Consider the following 12586-nt stretch of genomic DNA (forward strand, 5'->3'; position numbering starts at 1 on the left):
TTTTTTGTTTTGATTCCATTTTTTTCATAGAAGTGATTGAGGTAAATTCCCCACCTCTACCTGTTCTTAAGCATTTCATCTTCAACTCACTTTGATTTTCAACCATTGTTTTGAAATTTTTAAAACAGTATAGTTCTTCTAACTTATATATTATGAAAAATACCCACATCATTCTAGTATAATCATCTATAAATAAAATAAAGTACCTTTATCCTTGTAGAGTTGGAGTTCTGGTTGGACCGCACATATCTGCTTGAATGAGTTCCAGAGACTTTGATTTCGAACATTCCTTTGACTTGAATTTGGTCATGGTTTGTTTTGCATGCTGACATGGTGCACAAATAGCATTTTATGGCTTTGAAATTTGGGGGATATTTCTTACTACTTGAGTTTTACTAATAGGCACCAAGTTATCAAAGCTTAAGTGTCCCAAATTCTTGCGCCACAACCAAATTTCATTTGATTGACTCATGTAACATCTCTCTTCTTGGATTTTACTAAGAATGTATACATCATTTGTTGTTCTTACTCCTCTTCCTACCAATTTTCCTGAAGAATATCTCCTTATCTTACAATATTTGGAACAGATGAAGAGATTGTTCTCTTGATTGCATATTTGGCTGAAACTTAGAATATTATGCTTGATTCCTTCAACATATAGTGCATTTTGTGCTTCGACTTTGCCGTTGATGAGACTCATTCTTCATTGACAAATAATTTTAGCAAATCCATTATCTCCAAAGGTCACATTTCCATCCTTTTCTATGCTTACTGAGATGAACTTTTTCTAGTCATCTGTCATGTGATTAGAACATCAATTATCTAAAAACCATTGATTTTGTTTTTTCCAGATCACATAAAGCTAGACTGTAATTCTCAGAGGTAGACTCTCCAGTTGTCTTTCCCTCTTTGCTCTAAGGGATAGTCTTATGCTATATGTCTTAGATTTTTCATTTGTAACGTTCTAGACTATACTTTGAAACAAGAGCAAATGAGTTATAAGTCATGATTTGATCTTTCCTCTTTGGTTCAACAATCTTATTTGATAATTAGCACCATAGGCCTTGCAATGTTTTTCCTAATGACCAAATTTTTTACAAAAGAAACTATGACCAAGGAAAATATTTTTATACTGTTAGATTCATTATTTGCATAATGCCACCGGTGATCAAATATGCTCTTATAAAGTGGTTTTAGGGTGTCAAAGTCAAATTTTTTCATTTCAATGAGTCTTCAAGTAAAAATTTGGTCACTAGGTATTAGGTCTCGGATTTGTTTTCACTCCTTCCAAAGTCTTCCAAGTATTGGTTCATGTCACCATTCGGCTTATTTTACCATCATTCAAAGAGTTTTCATCATTATTTCAGGTTCCAATGGTTCATTTTGCACCTTGTTTGTGCTTCAGTTGTGCTTAGGTAAGGCTCATTTCCCTCTCCTAACGTTTTGAAGGTAATTTTTCTTGGATGGTCAAATCATCAAAAAAACTTGTATCCTGATGCTCATACACCTTCCCCTATCCTTAATATACCTTCTTAAACACTTCCCACCACTGATATCCCTCAAATTCATCATTTTCCCACAAACCCTAGCATATTGCTACAATTTGACACTTTTCTAGGTTAGACCTGTGTTTTTCCCTTTTGGACCCCTTCCCCTCACTCAATCCTTGAAATTACCCTTTACCCTGCTTCCTAACATCCATCCCTACTTCCCAAAACTTTCTCAAGAATTTAGAAGCCTCTCATCCCCTTCATTTCCCTTCATTTCTACAAATCCCCTGTTCCACATATCGGGATAGGTTTTATTCAAATGATGTTTTTGAGCAAGAAAATATGAATTTAAAAAAAGTGAGAGATTTATTTGTCCATCATAGACCCAAGAAGAAAAATCTCCTTCATTTTTTACACAGGTGTCATGGTTTTGGAGAAATGTCAAAACTACAGGTGTCACAAGAGAGTTGTTGCACTTCTAGAGTGACCTTGGGAAAATCAAGTTGTATCCTAGATGGAGTGTCCAAATGACTTTCTTGGTGAGTCAAATGATAACTAGACACAGAGATATTCCCAATGAGCTATCATGAGCTCAATTTCGAGTTGAGGAAGACCTCCAAAAGTTGACTACAACAGCACTCTGCATTTTGGCAGCCTCGTTCTACACATTTTGACCAATCTTGGGAGATTGAGCTTTTGACATGGAAAATGAGCATCAAATTGAAAAATTAAAAATTTTCTGGAAAGCAGACAGGACAAGCCTTCCAACAAGATATCTCACAACTAATTTGGACACCGGGAAGGCAGCCAAAAGGCGTCTTGAAGTGGAGTTGCGCGTTCAGGCCTGAGCGTCGCGCGTAGAGACTGAGCGTTGAGCGTAGGCTAGTTTTGGCAGTGTAAGAAACCATTGCATTGTGTATTCATAAGGGCGCTGTGCACTTGTAACAGGTGCTGCGTGTCGGGCCAAAAAGCCTCTAGCTACCTAAAAACATCAAAAATCACCCTCTCTTCCCTCAAGCAAGTAAGTTTCCTCATTGTACTTCATCATTGGTTTGCAATTTAAGTTTTTAAACGTAATTTACAATGGCAAAAGTGAAACCCTAGATTCTTCCTTAATTATAGCCTAGAAACCCGAATCCCCATTATTTCTCCCATCACTTATCAATAAAGCCCTGAACCCCTCCCCTATATCACTCCATAACATTTTATATTCCTTTGTCCTTCATCCCACAAGCTATACTTCAAAAAAAGACCCAAGCCCCTCTCCCTCATTTTCATGATTCATAGCCTCCCATTCATTTTCTAGCCCACAAAATACCTCACAAGGTAATATGCCATTCCCTTATTCCTAATCACTCTGGCTCACTCCCTTCATCCCTTTTCTAGGGGTACACAACCTAAAAAGAAATCTTTGCAAACATGGACAGAGGAGACCGAGACTATGAGGATGAAAACACTGGCAGTGACAATTCAGCAAGTAGACCTAGGCATCAGACAAAACCACACAAGGGAGAGAGAATTATCAAGGAAGAGCCATCAAACCTCAGGGAGTTGCAAACTTCTCATTTGGCTGTCACTTGTTTCAGGCATCTAGGCTGCTATGAGTTCTGTGAGCAGGTGGAGATAGTTCAACACCATCTTGAGCTTACCAGGCTTTTTGTAGCCAATCGTCATGACAACAAGGTGACTCTTGCTGGGGTGAAATTCATAGTTTCACCCTCCATCATTGCGGATGCAACCAAGATTCCAAATGTAGGGGAGAAGTGGTACAAGGCACAGGACCTGCATGAACACTATTATGAGCCTTACATCAAACCCAGGCACAGAAATGAAGCAAAAAGGCTTTTTCCTTTCAGGTTCCTTGAAGACAAGTATGCCCCCATGATGAAAATCATCATGAAATATTTCACTTGTGAGGGCAGATTTTCCAGACTATACACCTATCATATCAGGCTTCTCATGCATTTTACCAGGGTAAGGATGTTAAACCTCCCTTATTTCTTGTTCAGGAATATTGAGAAGATGGCCCACTTTGTGCATAAAAATCCATACCCTCAACATATGAGTAGTCTTTATCATTATTCCCTAATCAAGATTATTGTGCTTCATCATCTTAACCTCCTCAACATCTCCTGGGAGACATTTATTGCTCATGACATCTTCAGGGATCCTCAAATTCCTCCATCAATGTCCCAAGAATCAGGAGGACCTTCTAGCGGTGCTCAGGTGAAGACGGATGAGAAGGCCAAAGAGACTAGAGCTACTAAGGTGCCCGAGACCTACATGACATACCAGAGGGGCATAAGAAGATTGTTTGTAGCTGATAGGCAAGTGTTTGCTCCACAGGATGTGGAAGGGACCTTGCCTTCTTCATTAACTCATAGGCAAATGCTTGCTCAACAAGATGTGAAAGGGGCTTTTCCTTCTTCATCAACACAGCAGGAACAAGTTCAGCAGCTGCACAAAGGGAAAGAAAAGATGCAGGTGGAATATCTTGATGATGAAGAGAAAAGGTACTTTTATTTGACGGAACATGATGAGCCAGAACAGTATTATATTCATCATGGCATAGGAACAATTGACTTGGAGGCTCAGGATGAAGCAACAATAAAAGACATCATCATACAAGAGAAAGAGGCTCAAATCCAAGCATTGATGGACAATTTAGAGAGAGCCAAGTATGTCATCACATATCTGGAACAAGAGAACAAACAGCTGAGTGATAAGTAGGTCCTCATGGAGCTGGAGCTTCTCAAAATAAAAAGATAAGGTGACAAGGGTAAGTCAACAATGCAAGAGGAAGAGGCATCGGTCACTTTGACTCCAATTGAGAAGGAAATTGAGGGTGATAGAGAGATTTGGCTTGAAAGAGTCAATTTACACTTGGATAAGTTGTTGCAGAAGGCCAATAGAGACAACTAGATCATCAGGCACATGGCCTACCACTACAGGACCCAAAATAAATTTGCAACATGAGGGTCAAACACATGAAAGCTAGGCTATGGCGGGATCTAAAGGGAAAAAAAGAGGAGGATACGTTTAGGTTGTTTGCTGAAGCTTCCTTAGCTCATCAGGATACTTGATGATGGTGCTGCTCACCAATTTTGGTCAAGTTTGGAGGAGTTTTTGTTTTTTGCAAATTTTGAAAATTCTAAACATAGAAAATTTGGCTCAACACGCAGCGCCACTAGCGCTGCACTTTTCCTAGGGGAACCCAAAGGAAAAATGGCTTGCCTTTTTGGATTCAAAACGATGTGTACATGCACCCTATGGATTTGCTATGTTTTTGGGGCAGAACTGGTCCACCAAAAAGTCAAAAAACACCCTAAAAATGACCTTTCTGCCACTTTTTGGACACACAGAAGTAACCTTGGGAGAATCAACTTTTGAGGGGTCAAATGAGCTTCAAATGAAGAAATTCTAAGTGTTTTGGAAAGTATACTTGAATATATTTCCAGTGAGCTATCATGAGCTCAATTTATATGCCGGGAAGGCCTCCAAAAGGGACATGAAAGTGGCATTGTGCATTGGACCAATGGCACTGCGTGTAGGACAAATTTTGCACAGGATGGCCATTTTTCTGTGTTTTGACTATGTTCATGGATTTTATCTCATGGAGGATGTTTTACTGATGTAAATGATGACTTGGCTTGTAAATATGATGGATAATTAGTAGTAGAGGGTAGATTCATTAGATTAAAAGTCAATTTGAGCACAAATGAATCAGTTTTCTCACTTTTAGAGGCAAGTTGTTAGGATGCCTAAATTCCAGTTTCTTGTTCAGTGTTGGTTAGATTAGCTCCTCATCTTAGGGATTCGACCCCTAAGGATGGGAGGAGGTTGAAACAATGCCTATATCTTCTTCTTGTTTCTCATTGTAAAGGGTTAGACTCAACTGGATGCTTATGCCTTGATTGTACATCATTTTGTAGCAGTTTAGCAGGAGATTAATAAAAATTGCAGCTATTTCTTTGGGATCCATGTGGTATGGAGTTTAGTTCAGTTTCTTCTCTTGTGATCATATGTTAATATGTTTTGTGTACTTCATTAATCATTTCATTGCTTCTAAGTGAATGTTTTCAAGTTGATAGGCAAAATTCATAACATCATTGCTCTGCTTTGGGGAAATATTCAGCATTATATGTTTCCTACAGTTTAGGAAGGATCCATGGTAATCACATGCTCTTACTAGCTTCTCACCAGTCTTAAAACATCTTGCCCATCAAACCCTAGAGTTCTAAGCTTCATACCTACCTTGCCCCATCGAACGCCCTACAATTTTGACCTAATTCCCTAGCCCTAACTATCCATCTCCTCCTGATCCAGCAAAACCCCTTCAAAATCAAATCAAACCTTGTGCTACTATACCTAGCCTAATATCCTTTTCCTAATCTAGTCATCTTGGCTGATATCCTTACGGAGAAAGCCCTCTCGCGGCCTAGTAGGGCTAGCTACTTGGCTAAGCATGGTTTGTGGTTACCCTGGTATTGCCTTCCTTCAACCTGAGGTTCAATCCAGGTGATAATAGATACATGTTAGAATAAGATTTTCTTGATGAGATATTCCTTTTAGGAAAGGGTTGCTTCTCATTCCTTGGATTAACTTTATTTCCTGTAAGGTTAAAATGATGAAGTCCTTTAAGGACATCAACAAAAATTTTAGGCCTTTCTTCATAATGAAGATAGGTTTCTTCCTTTGAATTAGAATATTCACCTATATATCCAAGTTCAGATTTGTCATCTGGTGGCCTTTGAGAGCTAAGAATGGCATCTAAGGTATGGGAACTCTTTAGATTCTTGTAGGATTTGTCCAAGTCTCCTTTTAGAGATATGACTTGAACTTCCAATTTTTCACATATTTCTTCCTTTTCCTTCAACTTGTTGCTCAGCACTTCTTCTATTACATTAGCTTCTTCCTTCTTGGTTTTGAGAGAGTTGATTTCTTGAGATAAATTTTCATTCTTATTTCTAAGTCTCTCATTTTCTTCTATGGCACTAATCAATAGTTCCTCCACATTTCCTTCTATTTCTTCTAGAATTTCTTCTTATTTTAGACTATTTGTTTCATTTGTGAAGGCCATTAACAATGCTTCATTGCTTCCACCATATTCTTTTTCTTCATCGGAGTCATCACTATCTTGTTTAGAGAAGAATTTTTTTTTTTGCCTTTCCACTTTAAGGTTCTTCTCTTAGGTTCATCTTCATTATCACTACCATCTCTAAAAGGGCACTTTGCTGCATAATTTCCTATTTTACCACATCTAAAGAAAATGAGAGGTAACTCACCTTTGAGTCTATATCCTTTCTTTAGCTTCTTGAAAAATTGTGCCATTTTAGTATCAGAATCATCAATGTTGTAATCACAATTCTTTCCCTTTGATGTCTTGAATGCCTTGAATGCCGCTTCCTTATGAGTTGAATTTCCTTACCTCATTTCATATGTTGTGATATTTCCATGAAGTTCATCCATTGATAGTGAGTCCAAATATTTTACTTCTTATGTGGCACAAACCTTAGCATCAAAATGATCTGGAAGAAATCTCAAGAGCTTTTGGACTATTACCTTTTCTTTGATATCTTCACCTAGGCCTTTGAGACAATTGATTTCCTCATCTACTCGAAAATAAGCAACAATATCTTCTTCATCATTCATTTTGAGACTTTCAAACTTCCTTTTATAGGTTTAAATCTTTACCTTCTTGACCTTTTCATCTCCTTCATAAATATGGATGAGCTTGTCCCACATATCGTTGGCTCATTTAATACCCATAACTTTGGCGAATTTTGAATTTGACAGACCACTCTCTATAGAATTCAAAGCCTTTTGATTTTCCAAATGTTCTTTCCATTGAGATCTATTAGAAGAGGAGATGGGATCTTGTATCCATCTATGACATAGTGCCAAACTTTGAATCCAAGAGACATTAAGTAGTACTCTATTCTAACATTCCATAAGGTAAAATTTGTTCCAATAAATTAGGGGACCTTAGCATCTTTATTGACCACTGTGATTAAAAAATACTTTCCAAATATTAGGTTGATCTTGAAGAATCTCGATTTGATATCATTTATTGGAAATAATGAAAAGGGGGGGGGGGTTGGGGTGGGGTTTGTGGGGTGAATCAATATTTATTTCAATTGTTATATTATGTCAGTTAATATTTTTATCACAAATTAAACTAGAACATATAGATATGAAGATAGTGAAGACTCCAATCCTCTTTTAAAAAAACTCAAGCTCCAACTTGTACAACAAAATATCTTACTTCTTCAAGGCTCCAACCTTGATCAAATCCAAGAACCAGCTTGGTCAAAATGAGGACTCTAATTCTCTAAGGCTCCAACCTTTCCAAATAAACTTCAAAATCTTCTTAAATATTTATCTAAAATAAATTTCAAATATACTTCAAAAGAGACCCACAAAACATACTCAAAGGATTCTTCAAGTATGCTACAATAAGGTTTCCAAAGGCTACTCCAAAAAAGGATTCAAGTCTGCTACAAATATGTCTCCAAGTCTGCACAAGGATGCCTTCGAGAAGGTTGCTCTAAAAATATGTTACAACATGTCTTCAGGTACTGATCTTCAAATAAATATGCTCAAGAAAATGTTCCAAAAATGACCACTCTTAATCCAATTCAAGCCTGCTACAGACAAACTCAAGAGTGGTTTAGTAACTCCTCCAAAAATTCTTTAATCCTACACCAAATAAACCCTTTTCAATCTCCAACCTAATATAAAACAGTGCAACAAAAACCATAGATTTGAACTTATTCTTTTAAGCTTAATTTCAAAGATCTAAAATGTCACAAAGATGCCCTAGTCTAGGGCCAAGAATCTACTTTACAAATCTAAGTTCAATGCTTCATAAATGTTTTGGATTAGGGCAAGTTCAGTCCTCTACAAGGATCGAATATTCTTCTTCAAGAGGCTGAAAATTGTACTCCAAAAAGGCCAAAATTTCTGCTCCAAATGAGGTTAGAGGTCTAATATTACAAAGGGTCAAGGTATGTTGCTTCAGGAGGCCTAAGTCTGCTCCACAGAGGGCCAAGATGTTGAATCCACAAATGGTAGAGTACAGAGGTTTGAATACTTCTCCTCAAGAGGCTACAAAAGGAGGTTGTATTCCATCACAAGATGGCTCCAAAAGTAAATAAAAATTCACTAATAAACCTTCATCCAAAACATACATAATAATCACAAATTCTTTCTTTTCCTTACCTCTAAGTTCATAATCTATGAACTTTATTTTTCTACCTTGGGCCCAAGCACATTGTCTTATCTTCCTTGGCAGAGTTGGATGATAAAATAGAGGAGTTGTTATGTATATTTATACTAATTTGACCATGTATTGAACTGAGATGTCTTTTGGAGAGGGGTTGACTTATTTTCAAGTAGGTTGACTTGAAGAGGGGGAAAAAATTGTTTTCTTCACTTCAAAAATTCATTTATTATCATTAGAGAAGAGTGAGAAGGCATCCTATAGCTCATTGTAAAGGGATTAATGTGCTCTTTGAATCTATGACATCCTTATCTTCATCAATTCATCCTTTCAAATAAATAACAAATCATTCTTCCAATAGTGGGCACCAAACTTAAATTTGAAATTTCCTTGAACATAAAAGAAAATGTGTTATATCTTTCTATATTGGAATGTCATTTTTGGTTTTTCTTTGTATCCATTACCATAATAATTGGACACAAGAACATTGAATAAAGTTTTGAGTCATGATTCCTCTTTTATGTTATAGATCATTGAGATGGACCTTGATTTTTTTTCGAGTCTCATATGGTTTTTGTTGTTCATGTTGAAATAAAGTGAGCATTTTAATATTTTTATTTGGATCTTTGATGTTAGCTTTTTTCTTTGATAAAGAAATATTTTTATAGTATATCTATATATATATATATATATATATATATATATATATATATATATATATATATATATATATATCATGGTTTTGGGGGGGATTTTAGACAGTATGGCTTGAAGTCACTATAAGGATATACGGATTATGAGTTCCACATGTCATATGTGAGAATTGAACTTCTAAAGAGAAGATAACAAAATTTCTCTCAGCCAATTGAACTACATCCAATTGATGAAAGTTAAGCTCTTTATTTAAGTTGTTAATATTATTTCATAATTCGTTGTGTTATTAATCTTTTAATTTTATGAAAAAATGTGTTCTTGTTTAATTGAAAATTGCATACAAATCCTAAAATACAATTGCCAAATTACTTAGATAACTTTAAAACAAAAACTAACTCTAAAACTCATATTTTATGGTCAAAGTAGAAAAATCAATCCTTCAACCAAAATGTTCTCCCCTCTCTTTCTCTCTTTGTTAAAATTACAACCTTAGCAACCACAAACTTAAAACCCCTTATGTTTATAACAATAACTTTAAAATAAACCAGTGAAATAAAAAATGTTTTGCGAGTGTAGGCTTTCATAGTTTCAATTCATATCGATTGTTATTTCTTCTGGAAGAACTATGGATTGAGTGTGGAATGTCCTAAACAACAACAATTGATATAAAAAATGGTGTTTTCGGTGACACTGCCTTTTCCTTTTTGAGGTTAAAACTACAACTTGTTTGAACTAGTGGCCTTAATAAATAATACCATTAAAACAAAAACTGAAAATTGACCCTTGAATCGAAAATTAGTGTTAAAAATATCATCCATCCTTTTTTAGGGATAAGACTAATCTTGTTTGAACACATTGATGGTGTTGGAATAAGGAATTACTAAGAGGGGGGTGAATTAGTAATAGTGGAGTTATTTCAATTTTAAGTATAAGTCTTTTAACTATTTTCACTATGGTCAGCTACCTGTGAGATCTTTCATACAAAATACATATAACCAACAAGATAAGGCATTCAAAGGTACATACAATCCATCATATGAGCAGCATACACATATTGACATAAGTATTTTTTTACGTGGAAACCCAAAGGGAAAAAACCACCAATCTATTTATTATTATGATGTAAATCAAGAACCTACTTAATCACATCAATTTTCTTGTTAGCACCCACTCACATGAGGCACCGACCCCCTTAATATAGAAAGCACCTACTTTCCAAGAGGCATCAACCTCATATGAATTTAGGCCACCACCTTCTCTAGCCACTATTCTACCTTTCATACAATTTTCAAAATGAAAATACAGGCAAATTAAATATACAGAGAAATATTAATCTAGTTCACTGTAGTATCATACTTCTGCTCTCAGTCCTCTACTATTCCACAGGATTTCTTAGCCTCACACAATAGCACCCTATCCTCTACTCACAATTGCATATGCTCTACTCTCGAACTTCTACTACACAGGCTCTCCGCAACACTCTACTTTGATTCAACACTTGGGCCAACTGCTCAATTTCACACTCTTTTCTCCACTCACTTCAACACATTCACTACAATATGTATTCCCCAGTTTCTCAATGGAAATCCATAGTTTTGTTCCTCTGTTGCATTTGGCTCAATGTTGTCTTTGTCGACATCCACACTACCTGAGAGTGTACTCCTAGCATGACACTCCATTCTTCTATTGCACCCCCTTTTTACAAATTATGTCACTGTATTAAACCATGAGAATGGGCTTTGTTCATTTCACCATATCCTTGTGTGATTCTCCATGTCGAGAATTTTATCTTACTCCACCTGCATACTCCAATGAGACTCCCCATGATTCTTCATGGCTCACATAGGTTGACTATACTTCAACATGGCTTCTCTGTTATTCATTTATTTCTATAAGATTTACATGGGAATATCAGGGATGGATTTCTTTCAACTTCGGGATAGGCCTCAGAACTCTTTTCTGTACATCATGGTACTCGCTACCTTGACCCTGTGATCTTTGATAATCGTTATTTATTCTAGCAACACCAACCTTATACATGCATTTACTCTTTAGCTGCTGACTCGTCCCACCTTCAATACTCCTTTGTACTAAACTATCAAGGCCCTTTTATTTTGTAACTTTTATTAAAGAGACGTTGCGAAATCTCACAATCTCAATTCCTTTATCCCATTCCTACTTAGACCCCTTTGTGTTTTTCTTTCTCATATGACCCCTGCCTGTGACTTCAGATCCACACTCCTTTGTATTGGAATATCGAAGTTCTCATATCTCGTAACCTTTATTATAATGATGTTATGAAATCGAAAGAATATGATTTGCGTTTGTCCCCTTTTTCTTAGCCCCTTCTTGTTTTTCCTCCATGTTACCAGGTGTAGTGACCGGGGGCATAGCACTTAGATAATAAGGCCTTCAGGCTCCTGCCGGGGGCCTATCTCACTTTGTATTCACTCTCATCCTTGGTTCTTTTGGACTTCCATTACCCGACGCCACCAAAATCGGAACTTCTTTCATCGTAACTTTTCTCCAAAATAATTTACGGAGGAGTTCTAAAGTTTCAACCTCTGAAATACTTCCCACGTGGCATCACACAACACTTAGGTGCTAAACCCTCTCTCCACTCTTGGTTCTTTGGACCTCCCTTGACCATGTGCCACTCAACATCGGAAGCTCCCTTCGTTAGAAATTTTTCATAAAGCAATTGCACAGGATTTACAAGAACTTCAACTTCCAAAATACGACCTCCAAGATGATGTCATGTGAATGTCATCATTTCCATGTGGCATCTCCTTAGTGGTGACATGTGTCACTTGGATTTTCCCGATTAGACCACCAAAAATGTTGAATCTGACTACCACGTGGCATCTCCTTAGTGGTGACATGTGTCACCTAGATTTTCCCCATTAGGCCACCCAAAATGTTGAATCCAACTGCCACGTGTCCTCCATACTGCCACATCATGATGATGTCATCTGCCTCATTAGCTTCTCAAGGCCAATCACCAACCACCATGTTTCCTACCAGATGAGAGAGAAAGGGTCCCTCGGTCCTTTGGTTTTGTAACGAATTCCTTTGTATTTCATGTTCTTCACAAACCTTGATGCTTTCAAAGAAGTACAATTTATAAGGACTTATGAGGTTCGAAGGTTATGAAATCTCTAAGCTCTAAGGTCCCAACTGAAATTTCACTTGTTGCCCTAGTTCCATGTTATCTCGAGAG

Source organism: Pinus tabuliformis, chromosome J (assembly GCF_031772625.1).
Source record: "Pinus tabuliformis cultivar Carrire ecotype Pingquan chromosome J, CPIR1, whole genome shotgun sequence".
NCBI classification, from domain to species: Eukaryota; Viridiplantae; Streptophyta; class Pinopsida; order Pinales; family Pinaceae; genus Pinus; species Pinus tabuliformis.